Genomic DNA, 17,334 nt, shown 5'->3' on the forward strand with positions numbered 1-17,334 from the left:
GTTTATTTGTAGCTGTAATAAAGCAAATTAAGCAATGATTTTTAATTGAAGGTTTGATGTCATAAATGTTGCTATCTGTAGAATGGCAGACAGACAAGGTTTATATGTTTGCTAAAGTCCTAAGAGCTAATTAAGACGTTCTGCAATTCATTGCATTTCATGGTGAGGATTCATCCATTTTGTAACTTTTTTTTTTTTTTTTAAGAATGACCTTTCATTTCTTGATTTGATTAATGGTTGTTTATTGGACTCTGGCTATGTTCAGCACCGTGGGCATCAGGACAGCAGAGATCAGTGAAGCCCAGTCCTTTTAAGGACTTTGTCATCAGCTAGAAGACAGGCATTTCTCAGATGGCTACAATATACTAAGTGCCATAGCAATTTGCAGGGAGTGATGTGTTTCTTTCCTGTTAGTATAAAACTAGGCATTTTGGTTAATTGGATTGATTCGGGTTTTCAAATGTGCTTGTTTAATGGTTTTATCAGGACCTTACTTATTCCAATTGCCTCTTTATTCTGCCTGACTTGAATCCCTGATTATTGAACTCTGCTTCTCTCTGGCTAGTGTGCTTTATATGTATGTGCTTTTTGGTTACAAATTGGTTGTTTTCTTTTTTTTTAACTTTTTAAAAAATTGAAGTAACATTGGTTTACCGCACTGGGCGTGTTTAGGGGAATGGGTTCACACCTCTTGAGCACATGCATGTGTTTTACATACAGCCAAAAGAAAGGAAGGGGTAGAAAATGAGCATGAAAAAAATATCAATTTATACTGTTTCACATATGATATAATTTGTGCTGATGCTACAGCTTCTGCTTTAACTGAGAATTGGGGGGATTACTGAAATAAGCATTTTACATATATTGTAGGTATTTCAGCAAAAATGATAATTATGACTAGTCTCTGCACTCACTCTAAGGCATGATCTGTCATCTTTTGGCGAGGCTGAGTGTTGGGAAATGATTGGGAAATAAAGTATTTGTGAGAGATTACTTAATGATTGTCGCCTTGAGGTTAAGTTTTATTTTGTAAATATAAACAAGAGGCATCCACTGGGTTTCTAGGTTTTCTGGAGCTGTTCATAATTCTTAAAGCATTTACTGTGGTGTCAGATGCTTGAGATACTTGTATCTGTTTTTGATAATCATATTGTCATGCAATTTTATTAGATTTACAGCAGGCATGAGATTAAGGATATGGGTAGAAAGATCAGACAATTTTTCAAATAGGTTTTGCTAATATATTTCTATCTACAGATGGTGGGCATTTTTCTTTTAGCATTTTGATTGTCAACTGAGTCCTCAATTCAGTAAATAGAAGTGTTTATAAATCCTGCTTTTTGAAAATGGTCCATGGGGTCCTTCCCATGTCAGGACTTCACAGGTTTTCCTCTTATCTGGAATATTCTTCCCATTACCGATTATTTGTTTACTGCATTCTTCATCATTGTTCAGTAATTCTTCAAGGCAGGGGACCAGTATCCCCAGTACCTACCACCAGGCTGGGGACCTACATACTAGACATATGCTAAATATTTCTTAATGGGAGGGGAGGAGAGTAGGGGAAGGAAGCAGGTTAGAGTTGACTTGGCACCTTTTTACATTTGCAGATGAGGAACTGAAGAATTGGTGTGATCACATGGCACATGCAATGAGTCTGGGAGAAGGAAGAGAAGAAGCTGCAATTGAGCTTCCCATGTGCATCCTGGGGCAGGCCTTCCAAGACAGGGTCCTGCTGCTTTTGCATTGAGATTCTCATATCAGGAGAGTGACCTTTTCTTAATTTTCTGCACTAGCGGAGCAGAACCGTGTATGTGTTATGGCCCATATGTTGAAACTTGTTTATCTATAGCCAGCCAGATGGTTCCTAACAAAACATGAAGAAGCCATTTGGGAACTTTGAGAGGGTCAGTGCATTGCGAAAGCTTTGGGAGAAATGCATATTCTAATGTCATTTCTCCCTTGCTCTAGGCAGGGTGTATCAAAAAAGGAAGATCTTGTTAGATATTATGTGTGACACACATATACCTGGAGAATCAATTGGGGAATGGAGGTCTTAGAAGTTTATTCAATTAGATCTTTCTTTATACTTGCTCTGTCTACACTTCTCTGGAGAAGGAAAGTAATTTCTTAAAACACTTTCCTTTTTAAATTCCTGCTGGCTAAATAAAAATGAAAAACAAAACAAACAAACCTGCTTGTGCACTACAGTCAACAAGAGGTGCTATGATCATCAATAAAAAGGAAAAAACAAAATTTGCTGCAGCTAATCCCAAGCAGAAAGAGGTTTGATCACTATCAGATATAGACTTGTTGGTAACAGTTCTGTTGAGCTTTGACATTTAAAAACAGCTGAGTTGGAGGAATGAAAACATCTTGTAACAGGCTCTGTGAAGAGAAGCACAGGAGACCTTTGATTCAATTCAAATTATAAAATTTATGCCCAGAGATTGTGGAACAAGAGGATGGTAGTGGACAAGAAATATTTAAGCAACTATAAAGAAACGAAGCTCATGACTCTTCCTTTAAGAAATTCATTCATTCACTCATTCATTCAAATAAATATCTTTTAGTATGTCAGAGGCTGTCTAAACACTGCAACACAGAGGCGAGTAAGACAAAAGTGACCTCCATTTTTGTGAAGTTCAGAGTCTAGCAAGGAAGGGGAACAAAATGTTATAAAACAAGAAGGTTCAGAAAGACATGCATGCTTCAATATATTGATGTAAATATTTAAATCTCAGGGCCTCCCTCATGGTGCAGTGGGTGGAGCGCCGTGCTGTGAAGATGTTTGCAGCCTCTGCAATGCAGGCTCTATTCTCGGCTGGCCAGGGAGATACCCACATGGCACAGCAGACCTCTCCTGCCTCACATGCTGCTCCCCTCAGCAGTGTCTTCAGTCCGTCTGCCTGTTCTGTTCCCCGCTCTGTCTCTGGTGAATTCTCTTACCCTACCCTGCCTCTGGCCTGTACCCCAGTGCTTGTATGAATAAAAATAAATCTTTTAAAAAAATTTTTTTTTAAATCTCAGTAGAGAAGTAGTAATCCAAAAAAGCAGATGGTACAAAATATCTAGAATTTATCTTTGATGTGTATTAGATAATATTTTTTGTCACAAATTACCTTTTTTAATTACATTTTGATTGGGCTATTATTAAAATGCTCTTTATTCTTCTAGCCCACACAGTCTCACAGTGGGAGTGATGGATCAGAGCTCTGAGGGGAGGCAGCGGAAAGTTAGCTGTAAATATAAAAGTGTTATGGACAATTCACTAGTGAAAAATCTACCTTCAAGAAAACAAGTTATAACTAATCCACAGGGAATTACAGACCTGGAGAATCTCATGGATGATCTTGGACAAACAGCTTCTTACTGTTTAGCAGGCGGGTACGACACCGGAGCCGTGTTTTGTTTGAATTTGTTTGAAGGAATGTGATATAGAGCAGTGCATTGCAAATTATCTTCAGTGAAGAACTTTTTAAGACTTTCACAGAGCTATGCATTTGACAACGAATTAGAAGAAAAGTGAAGTGGAAAAAACAATATAAGTCCAATTTTTTTCTTGTGAGTATCAATTGACATTAAATCCATTTCAATAACTATGGTCATAACAAAGATAATACGAAGAAAAAAGTCACAGAACCCCACTATTTTCCACGGAACAGTTTTCTGCTGTACAGCTCCACAGCTAGGGAAAACCTAGCAGTTAACCTGAGAAATGACTGTAGCTTAGTCACTTCCTGTACAGAACGCTGAGCATGCAAGGCCCTGCTGTGATGAGTGTGGAAAGGGAGGAGGTGATGAGAAGGGGATGGAGGAATGTGAGGACTGTGTGCTTCTGAGGGCATCTGGAGGAGTAATGGTGCAGAGATGCTACCTGCAGTCCCCAATCAGCCTGTACACACCTGACTTTTGCCTCTGAGTTTCTGCTCTTTAATTATGTACAATGAAATTGAATCTGGACTGCTGCTCTGAGGGCACTAAAAGGTATTTGACTTTTAGACTGAATATAGGGACTAAACTGTTCTTAAGGCAAAGAGACTGTATATGACAAAGTATCAACAGCCATATTTGAACGAGAAAGGTATCATATTAGAAAGTTTAATATCAGTTAACCTCATGGTTCTATAGCTTAAACCCAGTGGTTTTTTTTTTTTTTTTTTTTTTAATGTTTTGCTCTGAGCACAGTCTATCTAGGCAGCTTGTTTAAAGTGAAGACTCCTTGGCCCCATTTCCAGAGATTGATTTAGTATGACCTGGGGTACAGTGTGAGGGGCTTTTATCAGCCTACCCTGTGATTCTGGTCCTATCTGGATTGCAAATGTTGAGAACTGATGTTTCCCAACATGCTGACAAACTGAGCCATAGAGCTGATCTTGTCAGCTGTTAGGGTGAAAAAACTTGATTAATATGAAATTAGATCTAATTCACTGTGTATGGTTTTAGAATCTTGTCAATAAATATACAGCATTTCTACAAACTTTTTCTTACATTCCCTTTAATACTGACTGCTTACTATTGGTACTAAAACTTCTGTAAGCTTGTGAAAGTAAATAATCCACAGATAACCTTAGATAGTTTTCAAATATATATATTTTTTTAAGATTTATTTTTTTTTATTTTATTTATACATGCACTGGGTACAGTCAGAAGCGCGGGAGGGTGAGAGAATTCACCAGAGCCAGAGCGGGGAGCAGAGCAGGGAGAAGGACCAAAGTACACTGCTGAGGGGAGCAGCGGGCAGCAGGAGAGGTCTGCGTGCCATGTGGGACCCTCCTCCGGTGGCCGGGGAGCAGCCGGGGATCGAACCGGCGCTGCAGAGTCTGCGGGCAGCTTCGCAACCCAGTGCTCAACCGCTGCGCCACCGGGGAGGCCCTCAAATATATTTAAAAGACATATGAGTGCTTAAGTTTTAAGTGCAGAGTTGGCTAATTCCAGCATTATTGAGTAACTCCTAGCATTAACTAAATAATGCTGGCATCAGCACAGGGTCAGCTGAGAATTGGTGCATAACATTTCTGTCCCCATGGCCAAGGAGCTGATCAGATGCTTGTCAACAAAACAGAGATTAGATCTTTGTAAAATACATGTTGATTATTAGCCACTGAGAATGAGATGTTCACCTTGGCCAAGCTCCAGAAATGCATCTCAGTGCTTACTTATTCTTAGGTCTCCAAATAACTCCTTTTACATTGTTTATGGTTAAATTCCAGATACCTGTGACAGATGCAGGTAAATTCCAGAGACCTGTTCCTCTTAGTTCTGTCCTTGGATCCCTTCATGTCCAGGTATCTCCTATCTCACTGCTTTCTCTTGGTTATGCATTTATGTCACAGCCTGCCTGTGATGATTAATTTCTATCCCAATTTGACTGGATCCCAGGGTATCCAGTTATCTGACTAAATGTTATTTTAGGGTGTGAGAGTATCTGTAAGAGTATGACCAGATGAGATAAGCACTTGACTCTATGGACAGAGTCAGGCAGATCGCCTTCCTTGGTGTAGGTGGGCTTCATATACTGAAGGCAGAGGACTGGAGAATTCTCTCTCTGCCTCATTGTTTAAGCTGGGACATCCGTCTTCTGCCTTTTAATTGGCCAAGAGCCCCCTGCTTCTCAGGCCTTTAGACTCATACTGAACAGCACCACTGTCTTTTCTGGGTTTCCTACTTGCAGGTGGCAAATGATGGAACTTGTCAGCCTCCATCTTGTGAGCAACAAAGCTATCCATCCATCCATCCCAACAGATTGGGATATATATAAGTATATATGTAATATATATGTAGATACATATGTATTACATGCGTATATATAAATTACAAGTCTGATTACTGGATCATAGTTATATACTTATACATATACTCATGTACTTATATACAATGTAGTATGATACATATATAAGTACTCGTGTATGAATATGATTATATGATACATGAGAGTATATATTAATGTGTATATAGATAGATAATACACTGCCCTGCTATTGCCCTATAATGCATACCTTTCTGTATTCTCCTCATTAAAACTTAGCTCTTCTGTATCCCGTTTGCTTATCTTCTGCTTTGTCTTAACTGTCAGTCAATTAATCATACACGCTAGTCCTTTTTTTTTCCAGGGCAATGTCTCTTCTTACAAGGTGTATGTAGTTATATTGAGACAAGTAACTCCCTGGATCAATGTTTGAACCCCAGAGAGTGCTGATAGAGATTTCAGACAGAGTGACAAGTTGGTGGTAATGATAGCTCCTCAAATCATACCTTGCTTGCTTCCTGCACTGATTAGGATTCCGTGAACCCTACAGCTGTCTCCTTACTTACAGACCCCAGGAGCCCTGCAGCTGAAAGCTTGCTGTTACCAAATGAGTCTGCGTCACTTTTGCCAGGCTGCTCTCCTGCCAGCGTTGGAGCTGAGAACTGAAGGAATTCCCTAGCTTTCTAAAGCAAACATGAATGAGGATAATTAGGTATCAGCTGAGATTTGTCTGAGAGATTTGGCCAGTTGCCCTGTTCTGGTCTTTGTGGAAAGGTTCTTGGGCTGCTCTCCCAGCCTGAGAGAGCAATTCCAATGAAAAATGCTGACAGTCATCGCCCCCTCGTCCATCAACATCCTCATCATTGGCTTTGCATATGAAGTGTTAGAATATATTTTGAAAGTGGGAATAAAATTAACACCTGAAACTATTTCTGGGTGGCTGCATCAAAGGTCACAATGCCTCTTTCTCTGGGTTCTTAGAAATTTCAATGCAGAAACAGCTTTTAAATAATGGTTTTCCACTTATTTGTAAAAATCAAAAGACTCATTTAATTAAATCAATTAAAGGGAAATTTGGCCTAATTCCCATTCATCCTTCTGGATCATTCAAAGCACTGAGTTTTTGGATGAAAACTATCCCTTAAATATTTAAACATGAATTTCAGCAGGGCAAGAGTTTCATGGTGATACTATTATAGACTGAGATACAATGTTTTCATTTGCATTTCACCACAGCAAATATAAAAAAAGGACACTATTTATCTACTATTGATGAGAACACGTGGAAAAAACATGTTCCCTTTCAAAGAAGTCATAGCCAGTGTTTTAGATTGATATTAGACAAATTCAGGCATTTGGAAGAATAAAACAAAGCTTTTAAATAGGATATTTACAAAAAGTGGAAAAGGATGAAATGTAATAAACACCCATTCAGCTCTGATGTCATTTTCTCATATTTACTTAGTCTTTTTGATAAAGGAAAAGTTTAAAAATATAGTCAAAAACTATAGTTGTTACTTTGGGCCAGTTTCCTGATCTCTCTGTTCCTGTGTCTCAGTTACTTCATCTGTAAATTGGAGATGATACAATCGAATAACTCATGGAGTGTTGAGAAGATTAAATGAATAACAATGTAGAGAACTGCAGACAGTGCTGATTACTGATGCCCAGTGAATGGACTGTCATCACCCAAACGCTTCCACCCCATCCTTCTCCCAGACTCAGGCATTTGTCTAATGTTACTATCCACCTTTCTGATCAATGCTTGTATAATTTTAATGCATGATATTTATGTTTTTTTAAAGTTTACCTCATTGTTTGAGTTTTACATGTTATGCATATTTGTGTATCATCTTACTTTTTTTCTTAATGCTGGATTTTGAGATCCCTTTCTATTGAGATACCAAGTTCATCCATCTTAATTCACTGTAGTATTTGGTTAGCTGATACATAGCTATGTGGCTTTCCTTGCACATATTTCTTTTAAAGACAAAATATTGGTTAGAATTTAAAAACCACATAAAATATAGGATGTCCAACAAAATTTGAATTTCAGATAAACAGCTACAGCAATTATTTTAATGAATGTATTTTCTGAAGTAGCATGTCTCCATATGTGACATGGGAACCTACTTATATTAAAGATATTTGTTTTTTTCATTGAAATTCTTATTTTACTGAACATACCCTGTGTGCTTGTGTAAATGCATGCACATGAGGGTGAGCTTGCTAAATTTGGCAGCCCTAGAGCTGGAAATGGCATATGGATCATGATGGGATGAGTAGGAGTCAGATATACTATGGGTGGGGGGGGGTGTGCTGCAGGGTACTTCTTGTATAATCACCTCTCCTATTCCTTCTGCTCAACAAAGAATACCTCGCACCCAAGGGAAAGTCTCAAGAGCACAAAACAGGTAAGAGAGGTTGGAGGCAGTGGTACCTTATTTTACTAGGATGTTGAATTTGTGGCAACTCTAAGGTCTTTATCCATCTGTGCTGGTCTTACAAATATTCAGGAGTTGTAAACAGTGTGCTGGGAAGCACCAGACTGAGACACAAACCTTGCATGTTTCACTCCAAAAAAGGAGGAAGTTTGGAGACTACATCTCTGCACCAAGGCTTGGTCTTGGCACATCTGCTTTATTGCATGACTTATGGGGAAGCAGGTAAAGACTTTTATGTTTATTTGGTCTAGCTAAACATTATGCTTTGAGTAAAATAAACATGTTGGAAATAAGTTAGTGTTTTATGTTTTCTTGAGCATTTCTTTTCAGGCTTGTAAGTAGAAGAGGCATGTCCAGTATCTTTGTGAAAATATTATTGGATATTATCAAATCCATATATACTTTTTATTTGAATACTTATTTCCTGTGCATTGTTATCCACCAACCAGTTCTTGGCTCATTTGTTCATTCACATCATTTACTTACTAGATTTATATAACTTAGATATATTTAATAGATTTTACTGTAAAGAATGTATTTAACCATTAATACAGTGTTGGGTTGCTTTGTGCTACCAGTGGCCTCACTCCTTTTATATTGTTTATTTAAAGTGAATCCTGTTTTATTTTAGCAATAAACAATGACCATACTGGGGTCATGAACTAAATGAAAAACAAACAAACAAACAAAACAAAACAACAAAACTTGTGCTACTCATTTCATGAAAGATGCATTTCTCTGATAAAATTTTACATTTAAATAATTGCTTATTAAAATTTCTAGTACTTTTAGTTTTTGATCTATAGTAAACTAGTAGTAATTTATGTGATACTAATTAGATGTAACACGAATTAGTGATTGTTGTTTTACTTAAGATAAAAATTTAACAATATTTTAAACAAAAAAGTTTTAACTCTGAGTCTTGATGTCACAAGAAAATGTTTTTTTTTGGTGATTTATTATTGTGTATTCATTTGTGATGAATATGATAGGATTATCAACAAAGACATTCAAGAATAAAAATATATTACCTTAAGAGAAACATCTTCATGTAAAATAGAATGGAAATAAAAGTTAAAAAAATAAGGAATGAAATGTTTAGGAAGAGCTGTTTATGTTTAAAAATAAATGGTAATGGTTATTTGATACCACTTTCGAATAGATTTTAAAGAATGACCACAGATTTATTTTTTAATGTCAGTTTTTATAACTATTGCAAAATTACATTTTCTGCCACTTTTTACATTTATGATTAAAAAATTTACATTCTACCTAAAATTTTGCAAGCAACTGCATAGTTTTTCAATATCACTTTATAAAGTTCATGTTCAAAAAACATGTAGATTTTCAGCAGCTCCCCAGGATGCCCAAAGTGGGGGTGTTATGCAGGAAGGTATAGGAGATTGACAGGTTTTGTCAAATTCTAAATGATTGCTCCATTTTATACTCCCATTGACAGTGTATGGGAGCCATTATTTTTCATATTTTCTAGACACTTAGTATTAAGGTTTAAGGTTTGCCCAGTCTAAATGGTGTAAAATGCTAAGACTTGGTTTTAAGTTTGCAATTCCTGGATTACAAGTGAGGCTGAACTTCTTTTCATGTGCTGTTATCCACTTGCATTTTGTCTTCTGTGGATTTCCTGCTCATATTTTTGCCCATTTTTTAGTCATTAATGTACATATTTGTAATGTAGAGAACCATCTTTTACAGTACATTGACTTGTAGTTTATTTGGGCTTGGGGGAAATACCTTTAAGTTCTTTGACGTTTCTTCTTCTGAACCTAGCCATTAATTAGACAAAAAAATTTCCTTTAACAAAGTATTCTTTATCTGTTTGTTTTTGATCTGGTCCTAGGAGTTTCTTCCTAGAAAAGTAACTGCTGATTTTCTTTCCAATATAAACCACCAAACCATGTGGATAGTTCCGACTACCTGATAAAAACTGCATATTTTCACATGGTTAAAATGTACAGGTAACTTGATACAAGTGAAAAAAATTTAACACAGGGCCTCCCCTGGTGGCGCAGGCGGATGAGCACCTGGTTGTGAGGCTGTCTGCAGCCACTGCAGCGTGGGTTCCGTCCTGGCTGGCCAGAGAGGGTCCCACATGGTGCGGTAGACCTCTCCTGTCTCGCCCTCTTCTCCTCTCACAGTGTATTTCAGTAGATCTGCCTGTTCTGCTCCCAACTCTGTCTCTGATGAATCCTTTTATCCTCCCCGCACATCTGACCTAAACCCCGGTTCTTGTGTAAATAAATAAATAAATCTTAAAAAAAAATTTAACATAAAAAGAACTCATCACCTAATTAAAAATGTGGAGTCATGTTGATTGGGTTAATAAGGTTTGATTCTTTTAAACATGGAATTGTCTAGCAAAAGCGTTTCCTTCTGAGAAAGTTAATGGTTATATTGGAAAAACATGCAGTCCCTAACTCATGACTCAATGGCATCAATTAAGCCGTTGAAATATAACTAATTTATGGGATGGGCAGGACCTCCTGGGGATACAGAAAATGGCCTCAAATTTCCTCTCACCACTCTTCAGTGCTGATGATCAACTCTCCCAGGACCCTCAACAAAAAGCCCAAACTTTCTAGTCGCTTTCAGTTTTTGAAAACTTCCCTTCAGTGATAGGATTCACTCATTCTTAAGTATCACCCTACCTACCTATCCATCCGTCTATCTATCATCATGATATTCTTAATTGTATTTTTTTATTGTGGTAAGATTGGTTTATTGGGATAACTTTGGTTTACAATACTGTATATGTTGTGGGGCTACAGATTCACACCTCTTCAGAGGTACCTTACCACAATGCCCACCGCCTAAGACTTTTTAAAGTATTAAAAGGTCAATATGATCCAATTGAAAACTTTAATCCCCAAAATCAGTTTAAATCTTTTCTCCCCTCCATCTCAGTCTTAACCAGAGGTCTGTAACTCAGGGACTTCCTATGGGTCGCTGGTGATAGGGGTGTGGTCCCCGGTTTCACAATTTCACCTGTTCTCTTTTCTCCCTTGTTTGGAAAAGGGAAGATCAGGGGAAAAGGGATAAAAGTCTTTTTATTTAGCTGATGACATTTGTGGTCCTGGTGTATGGCAGGTATCTGGATGCTGGTTGCTTTGTGGGTCATGGTTTGGGTTGTTTGGACACTGAGTTCTGTGCTCTCTGGATAATGTCTAACTATCTCTAGTCCTGCTCCAGTGGCCACTCCACAACCTCTTAAGGCTGGTGTTCTTTGGTTTCTGGCAGAGGAAGGAAACTTCCCATCAAGTTGAGGCCATAACCTTTTCTAGTACAATAGTCGGTTCTCATCACCTAGGTGGGCTTCCATGCTTCTTAATTTGTTGTGAGGTGGTTGAGAGTGAACTGATAGTGCTTATAGGTACCTGGAAAAATCAAAAGGAAATTGTCTCTGGAGGAAGGCATATTAAATAGGGTATTCAAAGGATTCCACTAATGCTTTTTCAAGGATGATGATCTGCATACAGTAAACAAACAATAGGTAAGAAAAAAATGAAAACCAGTAGAAAAATAAATCCTTAGAATTTCAACTATAATTTTAAGATATGTTTTTTTTTTTTTTAACTTGGTGCAGACTTTTATTTACCCATATAATATGAAAATACTAATACAAAAATATTTATGCACGCCTATTTTATTTTTTTATTTATTTTTTTTTATAAATTTTATTGTTATATTCCCCATACAATTGCAGCCCCCCATTCTGACCCCAATCCCTCCCCTCCCGCCCCCGCCCCCCTAAAAGTGTCTCTGGTTCATAGTTTTTTGTTGATTTTGATTTTCACTTTCTTATAGTTATTCATTTTCCTGGTCCCTTATTTAAGTTTTCTAGATTCCTGCTATGAGTGAGACCATCCGGTATTTTTCTTTTTCTTTTTGGCTTATTTCGCTGAGCATGATCCCTTCCAGCGCCATCCATGTTGCAGCAAATTGCATGTGTTTATCTTTTTTGAATGCTGAGTAATATTCCATGGTATATATGTACCACATCTTCTTGATCCAGTCATCTATTTTTGGGCATTTGGGTTGTTTCCAAAGCTTAGCTATTGTAAACAGTGCTGCTATAAACATAGGGGTGCAGGTGTTCTTTGGAATTGATGTTTCTGTGTCCTTTGGGTAAATACCTAGGAGTGGAATTGCTGGGTCATATGGAAGCTCTATGTTTAGTAGGTCCAGAAATCTCCACACAGCTTTCCACAGTGGTTGGACCAGTTTGCACTCCCACCAACAGTGCAGAAGAGTTCCTTTTTCTCCACACCCTCACCAACATTTGTTGTTGCTAGTTTTTTTAATATGTGCCATTCTCACTGGTGTAAGATGGTATCTCATGGTAGTTTTGATTTGCATTTCCCTGATGACAAGTGATGTTGAACATTTTTTCATATGCCTGTTGGCCATTTGCATTTCCTCTTCAGAGAAGTTTCTTTTAAGCTCTTCTGCCCATTTTTTGACTGGATTATTTTCTTTGTTGTTGTTGAGTCTCATCAGCTCTTTGCAGATTTTTGTGATCAGTCCTTTATCATTAGTGTTGGGTGCAAAAATGTTCTCCCAGTTGGTGGGGTTTCTCTTTGTTTTTGTTATTGTCTCTTTTGCTGTGCAAAAGCTCTTTAATTTGATATAGTCCCAGCTGTTTATCTTTGCCTTCACTATCACTGCTTTGGGTGATGTGTCTGTAAAGATGTCTTTGATGTGCAAATCACGTAGTGTTTCGCCTATATTTCCTTCTATATATTTTATGGTTTCAGGTCTTATGTCTAGTTCTTTAATCCATTTTGAGTTGATTTTTGTGTATGGTGTGAGGTGGTGGTCAAGCTTCATTCTTTTGCATGTAGCGACCCAGTTTTCCCAGCACCATTTATTGAACAAACTTTCTTTGCTCCAATGCATAGTCTTTGCTCCTTTGTCAAAGATTAGTTGACCATAAATCTGTGGGTTTATTTCTGGATTTTCTATTCGATTCCATTGGTCTGTATGTCTGTTCTTGTTCCAATACCATGCAGTTTTGATGATTATGGCTTTGTAGTATAGTTTGAAGTCTGGGAGTCTGATGCCTCCATTCCCTTTTTTTTTTTTCAGGAGAGCTTTGGCTATTCGGGGTTTTTTGTGATTCCATATGAATTTCATCAATAATTGTTCTATTTCTTTGAAGAATGACATTGAAATTTTGATTGGAATAGCATTGAATCCGTATATTGCTTTTGGTAGGATGGCCATTTTAATAATGTTTATTCTTCCAATCCATGAGCAGGGGATGTCTCTCCATTTCTTTGTGTCTTCTTCTATTTCTTTTAACAGTGTTTTATAGTTTTCTTTGTATAGGTCCTTTACCTCTTTTGTTAGATTTATTCCCAAATATTTGATTTTTTTTGTTTCAATAACAAAAGGGATGGTCTTTTTGATTTCTTCTTCTTCAGATTTATTGTTTGTGTATAGGAAGGCTACTGACTTTTGCGTGTTGATTTTGTATCCTGCCACTTTACTGAACTGATTGATGAGTTGAATTAGCTTTTCTGTGGAGTTTTTGGGGTTCTCTATGTATAATATCATATCGTCTGCAAATAGTGATAGTTTGACTTCTTCTTTTCCTATTTGGATTCCTTGGATGTCTTTCTCTTGTCTTATTGCCCTGGCTAGGACTTCCAGTATTATATTGAAAAGCAATGGTGAGAGTGGACATCCTTGTCTTGTTCCAGATCTTAATGGAATTGCTTTCAGCTTTTCACCATTGAGAATGATACTGGCTGTTGGCTTGTCATAGATGGCCTTTATGATGTTGAGGTATGTTCCTTGTATCCCAAGAATTTCAAGGGCTTTTATCATGAATGGGTGTTGCACTTTGTCGAAAGCTTTCTCAGCATCTATTGATATTATCATATGGTTTTTATATTTCTTTTTGTTGATGTGTTGGATAACGTTGATTGATTTTCGGATGTTAAACCATCCTTGTGCCCCTGGAATGAATCCAACTTGGTCGTGGTGAATTATCTTATGGATACATTGTTGGATTCTGATAGCTAAAATTTTATTGAGGATTTTTGCATCAGTGTTCATTAGGGAGATTGGCCTGTAGTTTTCCTTTTTTGTGTTGTCCTTGTTCGGTTTTGGTATTAGTGTAATGTTGGCTTCATAGAACGTGTTTGGTATTGTCCCTTCCTTCTCAATTTTTTGGAAGAGTTTGTGAAGGATAGGCACTAATTCGTCTCTGAATGTTTGGTAGAATTCATTTGTAAATCCATCAGGTCCTGGGCTTTTGTTTTTCGGGAGGTTTTTGATTACCATTTCAATTTCGCTAATTGTAATTGGTCTGTTTAGGTGTTCTATTTCTTCTTTATCTAGCTTTGGGTGATTGTAGAGTTGTAGGAATTTGTCCATCTCCTCTAGATTGTTAAACTTGTTTCCATATAACTGTTCATAGTAGTTACTGATTATTCTTTTGATTTCTGCTGTGTCCGTTGTGATTTCTCCTCTTTCATTGATGATCCTGTTTATTTGTGCTTTCTCCCTTTTTTCCTTTGTGAGCCTGGCTAGGGGTTTGTCTATTTTATTGATTTTTTCAAAGAACCAGCTCTTGGTTTCATTGATCTTTTGGATTGTTTTTTTAGTTTCAATTTCATTTATTTCTGCTTTGGTTTTTATTATTTCTTTTCTTCTACTGGTTTTGGGGTTTTTTTGTTGTTCTTTTTCTAGATCTTTGAGCTTCGAGATTAGGTTGTTTCTTTGCGTTCTTTCTTGTTTCTTGATGTGAGCTTCTATTGCTATACATTTTCCTCTTATTACTGCTTTTGCTGCATCCCATACATTTAGGATATTGGTGTCCTCCTTGTCGTTCAATTCAAAAAATTTTTTAATTTCTTCTTTGATCTCTTCATTAGTCCAATGGTCTTCCAGTAGTGTGGTTTTTAATCTCCATGAGGTAGGAAAGTTCCTTGCCTTCTTTTTATGGTTTATTTCTAGTTTGATGCCTTCATGGTCAGAAAAGATGGTTGATATGATTTCAATCTTGGTGTATCTGTTGATGTTTGTCTTGTGCCCCAGTATGTGATCGATCCTGGAGAATGATCCGTGTGCGCTTGAGAAAAATGTGTACTCCGTTTTTTTGGGGTTTAGTGTTCTATAGATGTCTGTTAAGCCCAATTGCTCTAGGTCTTTATTTAGAGCTTTGGTTTCCTTACTTATTTTTTGTCTTGTTGATCTATCCATTGTTGATAGTGGTGTGTTGAAGTCTCCCACTACGTATGTGTTTTCTCTGATGTCTGTTTTCAGAGAGGACAACAGTTGTCTGATATATTTTGGTGCTCCTTCATTTGGTGAGTATATGTTAATGAGTGTTATTTCTTCTTGAAGTATTGTCCCCTTGATCATAATGTAGTGACCATTGGGGTCTCTTTTTATCTTTTTGAGTTTGAAATCTGTTTTATCTGATATAAGTATAGCTGTTCCTGCTTTCTTTTTTGGTCCATTTGCTTGTAGGATTGTTTTCCATCCTTTAACTTTGAGCCTATTTTTATCTTTTGTAGCTAAATGTGTTTCCTGGAGACAGCAAAAGGTTGGGTTTTGTTTCTTAATCCAGGCTGCAACTCTGTGTCTTTTTATTGAAGAGTTTAGTCCATTTACATTTAGAGTTAATATTGATATGTTAACATCTGTATTTGCCATTGTGTTTGTCTTTCCTTTGATTTTATTTATTTATTCTTTTAATAACTTTTTTTTTTTTTGGCCTTCTTTCATTGTTATTCGTCGCTCTGAGGTTCTGGCTTTAGGACTCCTTGTAGTATTTTTTGGAGTGGGGGTTTAGTTGCAATGAAATTCCGGAGTTTCTGTTTGTCTGGGAAGGTCCATATTCTTTCTTCAAAGAGGAAGGAGAGCTTTGCGGGATAGAGTATTCTTGGTTGGCATCTGTTTTCTTGGAGTCTGTTGACTATGTCCCTCCACTCTCTCCTTGCCCGTAGTGTTTCTTCGGAGAAGTCTGATGTCAGCCTGATTGGTTTTCCTTTGAATGTTATCTGTTTCTTCCCTCTTGCCAGCTTCATTATTTTTTCCTTGTCCTGGATTCTTGGGAGCTTTACTATTATGTGTCTTGCTGTATTTTTCCTTTCGTCGTGGAAGTTTGGTGTTCTTCTTGCTTCTTGTATATCAATTTTCAGCTCCTTCTTCACATTTGGGAAGTTCTCTTCAATTATCTCTTTGAATATTTTCTCTGTTCCTACATCTCTCTCCTCTCCTTCTGGTATTCCTATAACTCTTATATTTCCTTTCCTCATGGAGTCAGATAGTTCCCGAAGTCTTTCTTCGTTCTTTTTCCTTCGTACTTCTCTTTCCTTTTCTGTTTTGGTTCTTTTTATTTCTGTGTCTTCAAGATTACTTATTCGTTCTTCCATTTCATCTATTCTGCTTTCATTGCTTTTCCCAGAGTTCTTTAGTTCTTCCATTAATTCTTTGATCTCCTGCATTTCTTTTACTTCCCTCTTTAGGGACTCAATTTCTTTCTTCTGACCATTGTTTTCCCTCTCTAGGGACTCAATTGCATTCTTCTGATCGTTGATTATTTTTCCCTTATCATTGTTTTCCTTTATGACTTCTGTCAGTTTTTTAATCACGGCAATTTTAAATTCTCTTTCTGGAAGGCTCAGAAATTCTTCCAAGTTATTGTCGTTGCAATCTGGGGGCTGGCTTTCTTTTTGTGGTGTGCTTTTTCTCTGGAGAGTTGCTAGGTTGCGTGTGGTTCTTCTCCTCCCTACTGTCTGTTTTCTAATTTGCCGTATGCGTTGGGACACTGTGTTGTTGGGACTTGCCGGCATCTTGGGTGGGCTTCTCTGTTCCCCTCTGGTTCTTCCAGGAGTCATCTGTCAGTTTCAAGCAGCCTTTACTGGAGAAAGGTCCCTGTTCTAAAATGCCGATGTGGGGACACACTCCCCTGTGCGCCTGGTCTGCCCCGGCGGTGGGTTCCTGCTCCCCTCTGGGCTTGGACTGCAGGCCAGAGGGGGTCTGGCGTGGGCGAACTTCCCCCCCTCACCTCTGGCTCCTGAGGAAGCCTTCTGCAGGTAGTCTTTACTGAAGAAATGTCCCTGTTCTAAAATGGTGATGTGGGACACACTCCCTGCGCTTCTGGTCTCA

Source organism: Talpa europaea (genome assembly GCF_964194135.1).
Source record: "Talpa europaea genome assembly, chromosome: 10".
In the NCBI taxonomy this organism is placed as follows: Eukaryota; Metazoa; Chordata; class Mammalia; order Eulipotyphla; family Talpidae; genus Talpa; species Talpa europaea.